We start from the raw sequence: 19,534 nt of genomic DNA, 5'->3' as shown, positions 1-19,534 counted from the left end.
ACGGTTTATAAAAAAGACGAACTCTAAATTAAATAATAAGAATGTGGAAATGAAAAAGAGAAAAACAACATTCAGACAAATTTGTACTTGAATACTTCGCCCCAGACTCCATCTTCAACCAAAGCCCTCCACCAACTGTTGTCGCGTCCATCCTTTATTTGATGGCTATGAGTTGGGAACTCGCTGTCTTCAATAACCAATGATGCGCCAAGTCCCAACCTTTGTAGCCAGGAATCTACATTGTTTATTTCACACAAAGATCACCTACATAACATATTCAGAAATGTTCAGGCGAGATTTGGTGAGACCCCCTTGACCATTTGAAGTAGTCCTACATAGCGTGCCATTTGGAAATATGTGCCACATTGACCACTTAACTACCTGTGTCCTGGTGAAACCAACAAGTGGTCAGCATTCCTGTATCTACAAGGGCATGTCAATAGCAGGTACTCTCGACATGGCGACCCGTCAATCATCCGTGAAATATACGGTGTGGGAAATGTTGCCATGAATGAAATGTTAATAGAAACAGACTGGGTTTACAGTCGTTACCTATGTCGGGCTACAGTGTCAATCAGTGCTGCAATGTACACGAGTCAATATCATAAGTAAACATAATACACTCGTGACAATGTGGTTATGTCTGTCACTCCATAGTTCGGGTACAGCTCTACCATGACTGCATGGAAGAAAAAGCAGGCTGGGCTGTAAAGGCGTAAACGTGCAGCCCTGGTCGAGTATAATATACATGCCAAAGTGGCATTCGTGTACATTTCTCGAGGATGAGTTGTCTATTACATGAAGTATGTACATAATAACGTTTGAGTAAACAGTTCAAAAATCAAGTGGATGATGGAGTAATGTGTTCCCAGACGTAAGTGATTGAATATACTTTTCTGTTTACTGCTGGGCAAGACAAAGTATACACCCAAGTTTGGTGGTGGTTAGAAATGAAACAAGCAAAAATGGTTATTGGATGGTGATGAAATTATCATGCATGTTTTACATATTATAATGACTTTTATGTCCCATAGGTCCTACTGGCCGGGCATCGTACACATGTGCCCGAGCTTCGTAGCAATTTTATACTGTACAATGCGTGCCACTATAATATAAATCCTCTTCTTTTTCTTTTTCTTCTTCTTCTTCTTCTGTAATTGATGCGGGTCTCAGAGTGGTCGTTTTTACCTTCAGTTTGTGGTGTTTCGGCAACTGTTTTCAGACTAGTAACGTTTTGATAGCGTTTGTAATGTTTTGGTCAAGTCCAGTTTTCAAGTATATATTTTTTTGCCCGGTTGTTTATATACCGGGTAAACTCGATAACCCATTATATTTAGGTATTTGTAGTATACAGTAACATCGTGTTAATGACATTCTGCTCAGCGACGTTTCACTGTATTTCAAACCAAGAAATGTATGTGTATGTTGTTTTTTGGGTTTTTTTATTGTTTAACGCCGCACTCAGCAATATTCTAGCTATATGACGGCGGTCTGTAAATAATCAAGTCTGAACCAGACAATCCACTGATTGACACCATGAGCATCGATCCACGCAATTGAGATATGATGACATGCATCAACCAAGTCAGCGAGCCTGACTACCCGATCCCGTTACTCGCCTCTTTTGACGAGCATAGTAAACTTTTACGACAAGTATGGGTTGCTGAAGAGTGTGATTTGTCGTTTAAGCTTCAAGTAGTCCATTGGGTAAAAGATATTATTTCGTACTGTTTTCGATATATTTCAATATAATAATTTTTTTATAGATAGTTAACCTGGAGGTGATTACCATCTTATTCGTTTAGTAAAACACGAATCAAAAGATATCACATTATTATGTTCATATGCAATTATATGTGCAAAGTGGATTAAAGCAAGGGCGTGTTAAAGTGTTTGTGGGTTATTAATTATGGTTAGGTGATTAGAAAGGCCTGTTTGCAGGCGGTCGTCGTACAGAAGGAGTGCCGAGGAGCAGTGTCGGTCAACAGCAAACACTTACTGTTGTAACCAAATTATTAGAGTGCGGGTTCTGACTGTAGGGCAGGACATGATTTCACTAAATCGGTAATATAAAATAAGGATGATGCAAGGCACGCTCAGCGATAACATTTAGTGGTCCACAACCATCATATAGGATCACCACATGCTTAGATGTTCTATTTAAGATTACTGACTGTTTTCGAGACGTTTTCTGTGGAATATAAAATATTCACCTATTCAAATTAGAGAATAATCTCTCGTATACAATGGAAAGGATAATCCATCAACACCCACAATCTCATTCTACTCTAGCTGGCATTAGTATTTTCTCTTCTCGCAGAAAATAGGCGCCCCGGTTCGCAGTGCAGTTATGTCCCTTATTCGCGTCAGGATCCGCTGATAATGAGTACAAATAATTGATTCGCCTCAGTTCGTCAGCACCATACCTGTGGTCATGGTCTGCACAACGCGGTTGACGTTTACGACCTATGCTAGCTTTCTCTATGCTGACATGCAAGTATATTAAGCACATCTAGTGTCATTCACGCAGAAAATATTAACTGATGACCCATTCAGGTCACATTCGGCAGCATTTTGAATTGATAAAGAATTACAATGTTCCCTTTGCTGTGTAAAGATGATCTATATTTATATTATATATTTATATTATATAAATATATTAATAATGACTTCACTTTTCCTAATTTACATGGATTAGAAAGAAACGACCAATGTGCCAGTTTTATTTATTTGTTTGTGGTAGTTGTATAACTCCTATGAACGATTTCTCATAAAAATTAGGTCGAACCTCGTTATTTCGTAATTTTCCAGCTGTCACTTTACCAGATTACTCAATAGTCAGAAATAATTATCATGTCACTTCTTCTTGTAAATAACGTCTAAATACACTAAATAGGATTTTATAGTCGTGTCATTATATTAAATGATCCCCTTGCCATGAAGACTGCAGTAAAATAGGTTTATAGCTCCTGAAGTAGAGCTCACCATTACTTCAAATCACAAAGAATACTACAGATACAGTATCACAGGATGTTATATAATACTCGAGAGATGAAACTAACGTGATTTATAGTTGAATCACGAGCACCTGCTTCTTATAGTCCCTATGGGTGTTATGCAATATGACATGGTGTAATTGTCTACTGACTACGATTCTGATTAAGTTATCCTAAAGCATGTAATAAACGCCTTTGTATTGTGTGAGCGCCCCATCACGGGTTAATAACCCATATTCATCATGTACAGAACCCATCGCGATATGGAGACAACAGAAACGCGTGGATCCTTGTGTAGGTTAACCTTTTTTTCTCGAAAGAAAGATTCTATCGCGTACCTGAAGTCGACAAGTGCAATTTCAGTTTGAGAGAAAAACAGTAAGATGACAACCCGTTTGTTCATGAAATGAATTTAGGGGAACGCACTAAGACTATTTTGAATCGGGTGGGGTATAACATTGTGTTGAACTTAACTATCTAATGTCCGGCCACACCACTTGGAATAGTTCATGCCTCGATGAGTTTGTTAAAAACAGACAATGCTATTTCTATGCGAACTGCGTTGCGGTTTTAAACCGATGCGTTAAGGTAATCAAGCCCTGTCCCCTCTATTTCAGAAAGGAGATTAATGTAGGAAATAAAGATGGAAAATATATGTAGCGTGAAAGAATCCATAGGGCGTGTTCTACATGATATATCTATACGCGGATGAAAGAAACCTTTGATATATAGCTGGTGTAGTTAGTGGGAGAGATAATCCCAGCACAGATGTTCTGTTTTCTGCAGCAAATCATCTGTAAAGGATTTTGTGTGTGCATACATGAAAGCTGTGCTTCTGTAAAGGATTTGTATGAAGGTTATGCTCCTTGAAAGGATTTGTATGAAGGTTATGCTCCTTGAAAGGATTTGTCTGATGAGGTTGGTATGCTGGAAAGGATTTCTCGGTCATGATTGTGTTCATGTAAAGGATTTTATTCAGGTGACCTTACTTTGGTAAAGCATTTGTGTATAAAAGCTATGCCTCAGTAAAGGATTTGTATGAAAGTTATGTTCCTTGAAAGGCTATGTCTGATAAGGTTAGAATGCTGTAAAGGATTTGTGTGAGAAGATTGTGCTTATGTATAGGGTTTGTTTGAAAATACCTTATTTCGGTGGAAAATTTAAAGCTATGAGTCAGTCAAGGATTTGAATGAAGGCTTTACTTCAGTCAAGGATTAATATGAAAGCTATACTTCAGTCAAGGGTTTGTATGAAGGCTATACTTCAGTCAAGAATTAGTATGAAAGCTATACTTCAGTCAAGGATTTGTATGAAGGCTATACTTCAGTCAAGAACTTGTATGAAAGCTATACTTCAGTCAAGGGTTTGTATGAAGGCTATACTTCAGTCAAGGATTTGTTTGAAGGCTATACTTCAGTCAAGGATTTGTATGAAGGCTATACTTCAGTCAAGGATTTGTATGAAGGCTATACTTCAGTCAAGGATTAGTATGAAGGATATACTTCAGTCAAGGATTTGTATGAGAGCTATGCGTCAGTAAAGGATTTGTGAAGGATGCTTCCTTCGAATATTTTGTAAAGGATATGCTCAGTGAGATCTGCAAACGTTTTGTTTTATAAGGTATTGTCTTTTCTCTCGCTTTTGTGAATTCAGTAACAATCTATTAGGTATTTAATATTTCATACCGTCTTTGTAGTAGTAAATAAGGTATTGTTAACTAAAAGTAGTGGTTTCCCTTGCAAGGCAATCCTCCATTAATTTCGTGCTCCTTCCAATACCAAAAGACGTTAAGAGATGATCTTGAGGTGATAAAAATGGACTGGTCGGCTCAGAATCAATACACTGTGTCTACGTGGGGTATCCTTACTATCTCGGTAGGCTAGCACTATAAAACCGGCATTAGTCAAGGCTTGTGCAAGTAGTCACACTCACACTCACACGAGGGGCGTCGGGTAGCCTAGTGGTTAAAGCGTTCGCTCGTCACGCCGAAGACCCGGGTTCGATTCCCGACATGGGTAAAATGTGTGAAGCCCATGTCTGGTGTCCCCCGCCGTGATATTGCTGGAATATTGCTAAAAGCGGCGTAAAACCATACTCACTCACTCACACTCACACTCACACGCACACATCGCTATGTGAGTGCAATAACCTTGAGCGCCACCTTGAACCCTTATTTTACATCCTCTCCTGTCAATGTTGTTTGAGCGAGTGAGTTTGGTTTAACGTCGCTTTTATTATTACTCCAGTTATATCACGGCGTGTCAGCTTAATGTGTGAGGAAAGCCAGAAGAGATGCAGGTCTCAGACGTTTACCACTTCGGTGAAACCCACGAGCACGGGAATGGTGCTGACAAACCTAGAAACATAATCTGGGCGTACCGGGATTCGAACCCACAATCATAGGTTTCTGGCGTGCAAAAGGGACGCAACTCAGCACAGCGTATCGCGGCGCCTTAGACGACTGGGCCACCCGTGCCCCCCATTGGACCATCCGTACCCCCCCCCCCCCCCCCCCCCCCCAATGGGCCACCCGTACCCCCCAATGTTGTTTGACTTGACATGTATCCTGTACGCTGTGGTATTTTGTTCAGACCTCAAGACATAAAAAAAATGAAATTCTCAGGCGGGGTGTTCCATAATTCTTTAATCCTCCTGATCTGCAGGATTAAAAATATTTGCTGTTGGTGAATGAAGCCATTGTTCACAAAAAACAGACCTTGTAAATTTAGTACAGTCGAAAGGACGATCAACCGAGATATGATATAAGATTTTTTTTTAAAGTGCATAAAAGTCGAGTTAAATGTCTATGTGAGCAATTAAAAGCAATAATGTCGATTTTGTGATGAGTTACGTATTTCGATGGAATAGGGGCCGGTTCTAGTAGCACGGACTCACTTGATGCGTTAAGGGGGTGACTTGAAATACAACTGACCACCCACTTTCTACGAGAGTAATCCAACTCTTGCTCAAACGTTGTTTGATCAAGGTTACAATATTCAAGGCCTCAGCAAAACGTTATTGTTGAAATGTAGAGGATTTTTCCAAATTTGACTCATCATTGAAAAGAATGATGTCCGATGCTAATCGCTATTTTGACTAGTACGTATGTTCACATGTCCATTCCAGGCGAACAAGTGCCTGGCCTTTGCATGTGTTTATGAAGGGTGCCACCGGTGGGGCAGGATCCGCTCACCTTTTCGCGACCACGTAGTTTCATCACTGCTTGATATTGATTCATAAACTCATTCTTTTGATATAATCCGAATCGTACAATGGATTCTTAAGATTATGGAAATGTTTTTTGTCATATTTTTTTTAAAAGGCTAGTGTTTGATATCAGTATTAAAAGTTTCATGACAACCATGGACATAAGTATCATGGTAAGTGCTATATTCCGTTATGGTGATGAGATCTGATGTGGTGCGACGTTAAAATCGTCAAAGTATCTTTATCAAAGCAAATTCATTTTGACGATTTAACCCACTGTCAAGACTTGGAGATGTTTCTCTCTTTCATGTTTTGTATAAACAGTATACCTTACCTCATAGTTGAGTGAGTGAGTGAGTTATAATTTTACATCGCATCGGCAATATTGCGGCCATATCGCGATGAGAAACAAGTTAATTATTATAAAACCTTATAGCTGTGTCCGGCTAGGTAGTCAAAGTATATCACCAATGTTAGCTCCCTATGTCTCTATGTTCGATACATACATATCTACGAAACATCCATGTATTCTTTTATATAATTTTTAGAAGTATATTACATAATTGTAGGGACAGTGGTGCGAGGGGCTGTAACAATTCATCGTGATGGCCGAATAATGCTTTTTGTTTATGCCTTTTTCAAATGTAAATGGTATTGAATTTGTACATATATTGATTTTATGTCTTCCTGCCTATTACCTGATGTCGCGACGTGTCGCTATGTAAGTGCGATAAACGTGAAGGCTACGTTAAACCCCATTTCACCTTACCCAACTCCAACCCGCAACAGCTAACTTGCTTTTCAGCGTTATTTAGTTTGGGTAACATGCTGGTCCAAAGTTTGAAAATAATATATGTAATTTTATATGCTGTAAGAAATATCGTAAGACTTAGTGTCTGAAAAGAAGCAAAAACGGTCTGTACTGTCGGGATTGAGCCTAAATATACAAAGGAATCGCGATAAAACACCATTCACTCTGGAGCGCCCGTTACAGAATTCCTGCTTGTTGTAATTTAAGGGCTCTTTTGTCACGAAAACACAGTTGTAACAATAGCATGATTTGCGTTTAAATAACAACAAAAACAAATATGATGTAACTCGATCAAGCTGCATTTTTCATGCTAGAAACTACATCAACCAGTTTGACCAGTGGCCTGTCAACAATGCATGTTTATATCAACATCGCTTGACCCTAGTTAGCCTCGTCAGCCTTGCCTTCCAACACACCCAGGTATGTCCGACAGGCAAAACGTAAAGAAAACCGATTGCTGCAAGTAATTATCCATCAACTGTTGACAATGAAGTGGTTAATTGCCGACAAACCATTGATGGATCACATTGTAGAGATGACCAATTAGCCCGGAGCGCCCAGAGGAACTCGACGTTAACCCTTGCGGCGCCAAGAGCCAAACAGTCACCCCCACAGTGACCTGTTAACGATCACCAGAGGTATCTGTTAAAATCAAAGACACCGACAGCCAATCATTTTTATCTTTTTCGATAGTATGGCTAATAACAATCTATTATGCTATCGTCAAATTATCACGGATTTAGGTTGTCCCCTCATTGTGAGATTGTTTGGAATCAACGACCGTGAATGCAGAGATATGTAATCTGCCAATTAACGTTACCTTGGAACATCCTGTGATGTTGGTACTTTACACACTTCATTGCAATTAACGTCTGTATTATTCAGCAGTAGGACAGAGGCAGTGGGAAATTCTAATTGATTTATCAGTAACGGTATCGGAACATCAATGGACTTTGAAGTAAATCCAGACCACCTATATTGCTACAATATGCGATGCATTATACAAAATTAACAGCTGTCCCACGTGTACCGTTGTTTGAAGATCCAAGTCCCCTCAGCCCGGATCAGAGGGGCGTGGAACACGTGCATGGTATTTGCTACTTTAATCCGGGAAGTATCTATTTAATTCTTCGGGGTTAATGTGCACACGTGTTTCATATTTCCGACTAAGAGGATTTTCTTGGATACTGTATGAACGCACGTGTTTCTGTGGGAAACTTGAATAGAGGTCGTTAACTCCGTTTCATTGAAGCTGTCGCTGCAGTGTCGGTGGCGATCCAAAATGCCCGCCCCAAAATTACCAGAATATCCAGAACCAGGCCATCATGGCAGAGAGAAAAAATATGTCTTAAACTTTCCTTTCACGTCTCTCTCTCTCTCACACACACTGACTAGTGTCGTGTGCAGAAACGGAACTCCAGTCTGACATGTGTAGGCCACGTGTTATATTAGGTCTTCCAGCCTTTGGGTAACGCTCGATAGCATCCTTAATAAATCCTTATGGATGTGATGTATATCTGGGGAACGCGCCATATACAGACCTTTGTAAATAAAGCGCAAGTAAGTCTGACTACCCGGAACAGAAGCTGATGCTGTATCCAACACGTTACACACACACACACACACACACACACACACACACACACACACACACACACACACACACACACACACACACACACACACACACACACACACACACTAATAATATTATTAGAATTGATCCTCCGTTAAGGGTACTGGGAGACCATAAAGCAGTGTTCAAATAACATACAAGATCATACAACATATTTGAATCATAAAATGTGTGGGCAATACCGTGTACACTCAATCAATAAAAGTAAATGGCATTTCAATGCATTATGTTAATGCTTTCGAAAACGTTTAAGGTAGGCATGCGGGGGACATTTCCAAATTTGACGCTTCAGTGACAAGAATGATGCAATTCACTATTTTGACTTGTACTATCTGTTCGCGTGTCTTTTTCAGGTGAACAATTGACTGTCCTTTGCATGTGTTTGTGACGGTGCCTCCGATGGGGCATGATATGCTAAACCTTTCCGTGAACACCCGTTGTGATCACTTTTTAAAAGTGATTCATGGGCACATGGTCATGACATAGTCGGAATTGTATGGTCGACTCTGCTTTTAGCAGATACTTCACATGAATATAGGAAGGGTTTACTTGCTTTTATTTGTATAACGTAAACGAATATACCATTGTAACGTAAACTTGTGTGCTACTATAACGTGCACTGACGTGGCTCTGTGAACTGGTATGTTACCAAATGCAAAACTAGCGTGGCATCGAAACGTCACCGGTGTAGCGTTGTAACGTTGACTGGTGTAGCATTGGAACATTACTGGTGTAGCGTTGTAACGTTACTGGTGTAGCGTTGTAACGTTAACTGGTGTAGCGTTGTAACGTTAACTGGTGTAGCGTTGTAACGTTACTGGTGTAGCGTTGTAACGTTAACTGGTGTAGCGTTGTAACGTTACTGGTGTAGCGTTGTAACGTTACTGGTGTAGCATTGTAACGTTAACTGGTGTAGCATTGTAACGTTAATTGATACAGCATTGTATCTTAAGTTGGCGTAGTATTTTATCCTAAGCTGGTGTAGCATTGTAACGTTAATTGATACAGCATTGTATCGTAACGTTAACTGGTGTGGCAGTTTATCGTGATGTGGCAATGTAACGTAAACAGGTTTGACATTGTAACAAGAACGGATGTGGCAGTGTAACGGAGCTGGTGTATCAGTGTAACACAAGCAGGCGTGACATTGTAACAAATACAGGCGTTATGATACATACGTACAGTTGTTCGACTCGTTTATGCTTGCTACGAACAATTTATGCTAACGTTGCTTCGTACTTTTGACAAGTTGTCGCCACGTACAACTCATTTCATCTTTGCTTCGTGCGGAGTTGCTTCATACATTGGTCGCTACGTACAGTTGACGAGTGGTCGCCACGTACAGTTTACGAGTGGTCGCCACGTACAGTTGACAAGTGGTCGCCACGTACAGACGACAAATGGCCGCCACGTACAGTTGACAAGTGGTCGCCACGTACAGACGACAGGTGGTCACTACGTACAGTTGACAAGTGGTCGCCACGTACAGACGACAAGTGGTCGCCTCGTACAGACGACAAGTGGTGGCCAAGTAAGATGACAAGTAGTCACTACGAAATTTGACGAGTGGTCGCTACGTATAGTTGACGAGTGGTCGCCACGTACAGTTGACGAGTGGTCGCCACGTAAAATTGACGAGTGGTCGCCACGTACGACTCATGTGGAAGTTAAAGGAATACTTGATCGAAGAATAAGATTGATTTTACCTGTGTTTTATTGAGATGACATATCGACTAATTACCTCCGTCCTTGCCACAACAAGAGACAATAGGTAGTCGTGTACCTTGGCATAAGGTGAAGACATTCGATTTCCTATACTACACAGGTTATAGCGTACTCAACAAACCCAGGATCTTTTCAACTGTATTGTGTTTGAATTAAAACCAGTTGGCGGGGATCATATACTGGTGGTGAAATAGAACATTAACATATCTGATCAACCTAACCGACAAATAATAACACATTCTTGTGATCACTTATCTTCCATAAGAATTTGGTACACGCGTTATCATTGATTTATTTAAATGAACGCGTCGACGTGCACGAGCTCGTGTTTGTTATTCAACATTTCATTATGTTATAATTAACCATCTGGGTATTATGAAATGAGAATAAATTATGCATGAATCAATCGCTACAAAGCTTAGTGCATAATGGCGAAGGACAGGACTACGAGGCTCCAACTCGCCGTCCCTTTACTCGCTCCTTCGACGACAGGTGCTTCCCTTGGACATGCCAGAAACCTATGAATGTGGGTTTGAATCCCGGTTAGCCCCGATTATGTTTCTAGGTTTGTCAGCACCATACCCGTGCTCGTGGGTTTCACCGAAGTGGTAAACGTCTGAGACCTGCATCACTTCGGGCTTTCCTCCCACACTAAGCTGACACGCCGTGATATAACCGGAATAATGTTAAAAGCGGCGTTAAACCCAGCTCACTCACTCACACTCGACGACAGGTTTTTATACAGTCAAAATATATTTATTTTCAATGTAGTAATTTCTCTCGTCACGATATGGCTGACATATTGCCGTTGTGACGTTAAATGTTAACTCACTCACCCTTTACTCGCGAACAACCGCTGCTACAATAACCTCTTATGATCGTTAACAATTTATTGTATACATATAGCAATAGTGACTTCAAAATAACTAAAAACCAAAATAATTGGGATAGAAATGCAACTCTCTTCTCGCTACTGTGCTATTCGTTTCTCACTGGTACGTGTGAAAATCGTTGTTTGGTTTCAGTGTACGTTTTAATCATACCCTCTGGTTATTATCGTAACCCTGGGATGGTGAACATCATAAATTCTACCATGACATTGATGAATGCTTGATTCTGATTGGTTAAAAAGAGGTTTCCTTTTTGCTACAGAAACCCCTTTCAAATATATTAAGCCTTTTCACAAAAAAACGTGCGTATGAATACATAGATAGCCTACATATCGATTCACAGAAAATGGCTGCCGATCGATCACCCCCATATATGAACTGTAAAACATATCTATATTTCCTCTAATACACGCTGGGTCTCAAATACCAGACAGGTCTCTAATACACGCTGAGTCAAGGGCTCTCGCGAAATTAATAGACGGTGTATAGTGTCAAATAGAGGAAATACGGTAGTTTGATATCGGCTGTTTGGGGCGTTCTAGGCCGCAACCCTGACTGCTTCGATGATGACATTAAAAGATTTAACAAAGGCATATCTTTTGCTTACAAATGAAATGTTATGAAACTGTTAGGGAAATGTTCTATGGTGACCAGAATCGGTACAATTTAAGCTATTTCCTCATTGAAACAACCGACAATGAAAGTAAAATATAACATTATAAAAATTGTTTGAAAAAACAACATCACATCAGCAGGGATAGTCAACGTGTCAATGTTGAACAGCATCACACACACAGTAGTGGGTTGTCTTCTGGTTTCCTGCAATTCTTTAACAGCACTAGCTGTTACTGTTAACAATTTCTTTGGCAGCCATAACTGAGAGTGTAGTGCAGATACATGACAACCGGACACGTTAGGACGGTTCTCATTTCAGGGTGGGGAGGTGGGGCGCTAAAGCGCTCGGTTCCAAATTATAATAAAGAGGTATCTATTCTACAGTGGGACTACATCAAATTTCAAAACACAGTAGGTTTATCTCCTAAATAGTATCAGGTAGTCCCCATCCTCCAGAGGAATGCAGACAATATAAAATGCTGAAGAGGTGTCTGGAAGGGAAACCCATTGGTTAGAAGGCGACAGATGTTGGCACTGCGAACCCAAGGCCAGCGAACGGTACACATAAACAACAGTTGTTCCCCGAACAATTCCTTGCCTGCTGCATCCGTCCCTGGTCTGTAACCTTTGTCATCCGACAAAAGACCCAAATGATTGCTTCACATACACTGACCGAATGAACCGCGACAGGTGCGCGTGTCTGCGCGTGCCTCCCGCGACCCCCACGGTCCGGGTGTCGGCTTACCCGCCTCGTGCCCGCCCCTACCCCCAATTACAGAGGCTGTGTTGAAAGATGCATTAAGTTAAACCTTTGAAGCAAATATGGTGAATAGAATTCTTGATGTAACCTCGGAGCCGACTTTTGAATGGGGTTCTGAGACCGTGGTCTTTATTGTGCAGAGGCCAATAGCGATGGCCAGACACCCTGCAGTGTCAGAGCTCTAGATAGGCCGCCATCACAGACCTATGACAAGGTCTTAACACAGTCAGCGTCAGGCAACAATGGCCTTTGAATTATGGTAAAATGATTATGCTGGTTTTTATTCAATATGTAACATCTTATGAAGGGTAACAGGTGTTATTCAAGTTTTCACACGAAAGAAGTAATCGTTGAATTAGAAAGGGTTGCCATATGTTTATGAATAGTATTTGATTATTTATTAAGTACTTGCCCTAAGAACAGCATTATCACTTGGAAGGCACTTGGTACTCTATCAATAAATATGAATTATAGATTTAGAACCGATAAATTAATCGAAGTAATCGATCTTGAATTTGACTGTCAGAATTAGAATCAGAATCACTTGTTCTCGTGAAAACAGCTGTACATGAGAAAATACAAGAATATTTACATAAGAGTTACGAACATGATTTTATGAACTAATTTTGTTAACAGCAGCAGTAGCAGCAGTACTAGTAGATCGTTATTCATATAGTTCGTTTTTTGGGGGTGAGTTTCACGTCTATAACAATCTATCAAATAAACTGCCGGGCAACTGAAAGTATGGACCCATGTTTGATGAATGCTAAAACTGAAACAAACAAGAAATGATATTCGTTGGTTATATATTTCATACGGGTCTCCTCGTTATGTGTTGATTTGCAGTGTTTCTCCTCGTTATGTGTTGATTTGAACTGTTTCCAGCCTAGTAACTTGTAGGTAACGTTTGTATTTTTGTGGTCAAATTCAACTTTCGTTTGCCCGGCAGTTTATTAATATGAGGCTTGGACCATTTGAGATCACAATTTTGACTTATATGTTTGTGCCAGAATGGTAGAATACCTGTTGCTATTTCGAGGCTTCGTATCCAAGTTTATCATCAATTTTCCATAATCATAAGAAATATATGCTAAGATTGTCCATTGTACTATTCCGGTTATATCATGGGCATATGTTTATGAATCACTATCAAATGGTGATGGTATCAGATGTTCGCGAACAGGTGAACGTATCCTGCCCCACCGCTGCCACCCTGATCAAACAACTTTTAACAAAGAGTAGTATGACGCTCTTTGAAATCTTCGAAGAAAAGGCACAATCGCTTATACTTCAAAAGTCATACAGTCTTGTGGAGAGTATTTTGTCACTCTGAATCCTTAAGGGCAGATCTAAAAATAACAGAAGAGACGATCGGATGAAAACATCGAAACCTTTGTAACTTGGCACGATATTTGTTTGTTTGTTGTTTAATGCCGCACTCAGCAATATTCCAGCTATATGTTGCAGGTTACGGAAAGGAGCGAGTGGTGACGAATGTATGATTTGATGTTATCCACCACGCTGTCTACACATACTGGAAGTATGTCATTTAAAACTCGCTAAACCGGACAGTGAAATGGTCAGGTGGTGATAAGAGTCTGGGTAAGCGGACCATGGTACTAGTGATTATAGTGTGAACTCTGGAACAATAAATATTTCGTCAAACAATATCCTAGCACTACCCCTAACCCCAATTAATTAAGATTGTTTATTTGTTTGTTCGTTGTTTAAGGCCGCATGCACTAAGCAATATTCCAGCTCTATGACGGCGGTCTGTTAATAATCGAGTCTGGACCAGGCAATCCAGTGATTGACATCATGAGCATCGATCCACGCAATTGGGATACGATGACATGCATCAACCAAGTCAGCGAGCCTGACCACCCGATCCGTGTGTAGCCTCTTACGACAAGCATAGTCTCCTTTTACGACAAAAATGGGTTGCTGAAGACCTATTCTACCCCGGAATCTTGACAGGTCTGTGGCATGATGTCCAATAATTGAGTGGCCCAGGTTGTCTGTACAGTGTACCCCAACGTTAGAGTCAGGGGAAGCGTGACAGGGGTCGTTAGGCACTGAAGACCATGTCGTGTAGCTATCTAATTTGGCTGAAAATGACCATGTTTTGAAAGAAGGCATTAGTAAAGGCCCTCACTTCGCTAACGGCGTTGATAACAGGTTATCTATGACCAGTCCCGGTGTGTTCCCCGATCTCTGGCAGAAGACGTTAACTCTCTTTTACTTTCGTATAAAACCCAACTGGGGGTCTCGGAAATGTTAATGGGTAACTCTACACACAGCTAGGGGTCAGCGGAAAGTCCATAACTAATGAATAGACAAGGTCCAATTCTTAACGCTAATAGACCTATGGTATTTCATGGAAGAGCTAGTGGTTTGTGAAGAATGTTTGTGTCATGCGTGACCCCTAGTCTGTCTCCCAGTCCCCGAACCATATTATTTTCCTTTTCCCCAGCCCTAACTGTAATGCTAAAGCTGTACATGAAGCAAGCAAGTCTAGATTTTAATCCGAATCTCCCATCTCACTGGGGCTCTTTTTCAATTTATATGCAGTTACTTGTTTCTATCAAATTATATAGTTTAGAGACTAAGCGTTAGTCTAGCGCGACCGCCTCTGTGGCGAAATGAAACCAGAAACGCTATTACATACCCTTTCTTGAATACATAATAACAGGCTTGAACGAAATACCGCATAATATCATAATTTATTCCCCATTTATGAATTCGAAAGTCATGTAATGGTTGGCATTGTGTTGGTAATGGGTCGCTTGTTGATTGTATATTTGGATTAATCTTAATCTAATCTTCTTAACGGATTAGGATTAGAGTAATCACGTGTGCCGGGTGTCAGTTGTCATGCGTACAGACTAACAGTACCCTCTTCGACACAGTGTAACCGTGGCATGTGTGAAAATTATCACCTATTTGTAAATGGAGTTATCAGCATGTGTGAAATCTGACATCCGCGTGTGAAACAGTGATGGTGTATTACTGATAATTGAAAACATGGGTGATTGGCACCGGTGATTGACAGGCAGTGATATATACACGTCACCCTGCACCGTGCAGTGTCGCAGTCACTCGAGAAGCACGTGCGTACATCTCACTAATGTAAGTACACACTTGCCGCCATGGAATAGGTTTACCACTTGATTTTCATTCAAGGAACCAAGGACTAAGGATAACGAATAGAGTTTCCCATCTAACCAAAATGATCGAAGATGCAATCATAAATATGTATTTTCCTGTACAAAATAATTCTTCTTGAGATGTATCTTGGTTAAAAATACTATTGAGTGCCCAACACATTCTATATTCGCGGCAGTATATATATGTAAAGAAATACCAGGTAGTATATCGCTTAGTATGACATTTGTAGATACAGTAAATCTCGAATACCTTGGAACCATAGAGTCACCCATAGCTCGAGACAAATATCGATATTAGATCATGTATTGATGAGTTATTAATGTCGCTACAGGCAAAAGTAAATGATTCCCCACACCCATAACCCATGTCAAAACACGTGACACTGCATTGAAATATTCTGCTGCTGAGAGTGTGAGGGTCCCGGTTTAAGAATAACAGTACACTAAGAAATATCTTTTAATAACATATAAATACGGAAGACTTTCGAGCCATTTGTTCTTTATTCTATTTCTTGAACTTTCAAGATGCTATGTTGAAATTTCAAGATACGTAAGTTAGTATCTTGAAATTTCAAGAAAAAAACAAATAGCCCCAAAAGGCCTCCGCGCTCAGGGTATCTTTTCATTTTTAAAAAGTTAACAAATCTAAATTTGACAAAGTATTGTAGACTTGCGTGTTGATATTTGAAAATTAAGTTGGAACTAGAACAACGTTTTATCATTTGTCAAAAGAACATTCTGATTTAAATCAAACTAAAAAATATATTTTAAAGAAATAAGCCATTTTCAAAATAAACTGACCGGTACAAATACGGCAACACAGATTATTACAGAAAAAAGGGTCACATATTTGTTAATCGACATAGTGTCACAAAAATAATGTAAATATAATGTGAGTATTTTATTTATTTTCATTTAATCGTCGAACAATTGTGGTCTTCGTCTGAGGTATATAAGATTTCATAACAATCTGAGGCGGTTGGGTAGCCCAGTGGTTTAAGCCTTAACTCGTCACGCCGTTGACCCGGTTCGATTGCCCACATCCCACATGGGAACAATATGTGAAGCCCATTTATGGTGTCCCCCGCGTTGATGATAGGAGACCTGTGAAGATCCGGGGTAGAATAGGTCTCCAGCAACCCATGCTTGCTGGAAAAGGCGACTAACGGGAGGGGGCAGGCTCGCTGACTTGGTTGATGCATGTCATCGTGTCCAATTGCGTGGATCGATTCTCATGATATCGATCACTGGATTGTCTGGTCCAGAATTGATTACTTACAGACCGCCGTCATATAGCTGGAATATTGCTGAGTGCGGCGTAAAACAACAAACAAACGAAATGGCAGGAATGTTGCTAAAGCGGCGTAAAAACGAACTCACTCACTTATATCAAACCCGTATGTTCATGTAAGCCGTTCCCTTATTTTTCCTCATCGGTATACATCGGTTGAATAATCCTCTACACATTACTGTATATTCAGATTATCGTTACCTCTTAACGAAGACAAACCCGTGTGATTGCTGCACAAAGCTAAGTTCTAAAGCATTCATCCGATTACGTCATGTGAGCCCCAGGGTGAACTTATTGTATTCGGCAGAAACTGACCACGTGACAGTATTACATTCATATTAGTACTGACCCATAAGCTTCATTTAACGCTTTTATATAAGTTTAATATACCTTACGAAGCTTATCTACCCGGTGTGTAAGAGCATCTTTGTATACAGTGTATACCCGGTGTATAGGAAGCTACGTGTATACTCTAGGCGTATACACTGTAGTTATTCTGACCGGATTTGTTCCCATAGTGGGCGATGTGCAGCCTCACTCAAAAGACATGAGGTAGGTGGGTTAGAACGCTGGGGTCTGGCTCATTTAATACGTTCTTGCGTTTCCAACATTCAAATCTTTGCTTGATTTCCAAACTATAGAACACCACGCTCATATCGTTATCTGCAGATTAATAATCTTTGGAACTGGATGACCTTATTGAAACGGCTCCTCCGATATGTAGCGTTCATCATATTGATGTATATACAATGATATCAAGCTGGGACATGTTGGAATACCTTGTGAGACAAATATGAGTAATTCGTGGTATAAAAATGATTAATCTTAGCAATAACTTACACCTATTGTAGTAAATTGTTTGATGATAACGCGTCAGCTTTATTACAGAAGTGAATACACTTAGGAGATAAAGATTACGTGTTTTAAAATCCGCGGGTGTTCTTGAGTTTTCGATGACCAGACATTTCATTTAGAGCTTACGGCGTTAGCAGGAGGTTTCATTTCCTACAATTTCCGTAATTCCCCGTAACACGCTCTTCCTACCTGCGTAATCTCTCACAGTAGTGAGACAGACATGACGTCACGCTGGTATATCATTACGTCATGATACAATGATGACGTCATATACTTCCACGATAACTTTCCCCGTCTGTGTAGCAGAATGTGGACAAAAGGAGCTACACCACATTTGTGCTGATAATAAATATGGATAAAACAATTATTTCATTGGTGTGGAATCCAAGTTCCTTGATCGAATTTCAATGGGTTTTTTTTTTCAAAATTGAATTGAGACAAAAAAGATGCGCATCAAGAAATATATTCATACGCAGTGAAATGTCCGATTGCAGCACACACGCTCCTATCCAGTTTATCAAGCAAAGATGCTGCATTCAAATTGAATAGCATTTGAAGAATGTTTAGAAAAATTACACGACACGATACATGCAGAGATGAGTCTAATAGGTGACAGAAACCGCTATTCGTGGGTTCGAATCTCGATCCGATTATGATCCTTGTTTTTACAACATACAAATACATATAGGAAACGTTCTCTGTCGCTTGACAAAACTGTTCGTACTGTAAAGATCTGTCCAACAATGAAAGCACCCGGTGTAGCAAGCGGTATCCGACAAACTCCACTGCAACAAAGCTTCTTGTAAATAACACAAAACTCTAGCAGACAGTAACAATGCGACAAAAGCATATTGATAAACAAGTAATTATCTTCATAAATATTTAATATCAGTAACGATTTGATAACCATAATCAACCATACTTTATGTTGCATTTTTCGAAGTCTCTCGCCCATGGTATCGTTTAAGCACACACGTCAATGGCTGGGTCTAGGTATACAGGGCGAACTGTAGTATACGTTGGCGTGTGTAGTCATGCAGGTAGCTCGTTCAGTTGTCAGTCTCATTGATTTTCATCTGTCATTCGTGAGTCTTGAGTCAGGCTATGTTCCCACATGTATTATTTACCCACTATAAACACTGTATATGTCGGTCTTTGAAGTGCTCAGCAAGCTAGCTTTTCAGATGTCGCCTTTTAGCAGAAATGAAGGATTATGATTGTAAATATTTAAGTCACCGAAGTCTGTGGTGTACATTCCTGGTCTTGGAGGTATCTGACAGACTGTACCTGCCCGAGAGTTGATGATGGTGTTCAGTTGCAACCTGTGAGTATAGATACATGTGTCGTGTAGGTAGTTCTGTTCACGCATATAGGTATCTTTATAGAAATCTTCTCAAGTGTACCGCCCCTTTGATAAATAAAGGTCTAGGTATATAAAGAGCTAGGAAGAGGCACGTTATGGTGTTATATGGTGGGGTGTTAAACAGCCAAGTTTCTACCAGTAGTTGGTACAGAAACTAAGCTGCGACTTACGAGGCGAGTCAGAATTAAATAAAATAACCAATAAAATATATACTTTGC

At 40.2% G+C, this 19,534-nt stretch overlaps 1 protein-coding gene across 3 annotated transcripts in view; it reads left to right on the top strand.

The window, feature by feature from the left end:
• Window positions 1-19,534, top strand: part of LOC139445158 (uncharacterized) — a 41,716-nt gene that overhangs the window by 15,988 nt on the left and 6,194 nt on the right. Inside the window, exon 1 of one of the 3 annotated variants that reach the window (XM_071226264.1) lies at window positions 840-874. The exons of the other annotated variants lie outside the window; for them this stretch is intronic. The gene's annotated coding sequence lies outside the window, so the exon portion shown is untranslated. Of the gene's footprint in view, window positions 1-839; window positions 875-19,534 lie in introns of those variants that run through there. 3 annotated transcript variants of the gene reach the window in all.

The sequence above is a fragment of the Haliotis cracherodii genome, unplaced genomic scaffold (genome assembly GCF_022045235.1).
Source record: "Haliotis cracherodii isolate W230 unplaced genomic scaffold, xgHalCrac1.p SCAF_6, whole genome shotgun sequence".
Taxonomy (NCBI): Eukaryota; Metazoa; Mollusca; class Gastropoda; order Lepetellida; family Haliotidae; genus Haliotis; species Haliotis cracherodii.
The sequence above is the reverse complement of the archived record's forward strand: the minus strand, read 5'-3'. Positions and strand labels throughout refer to the sequence as shown.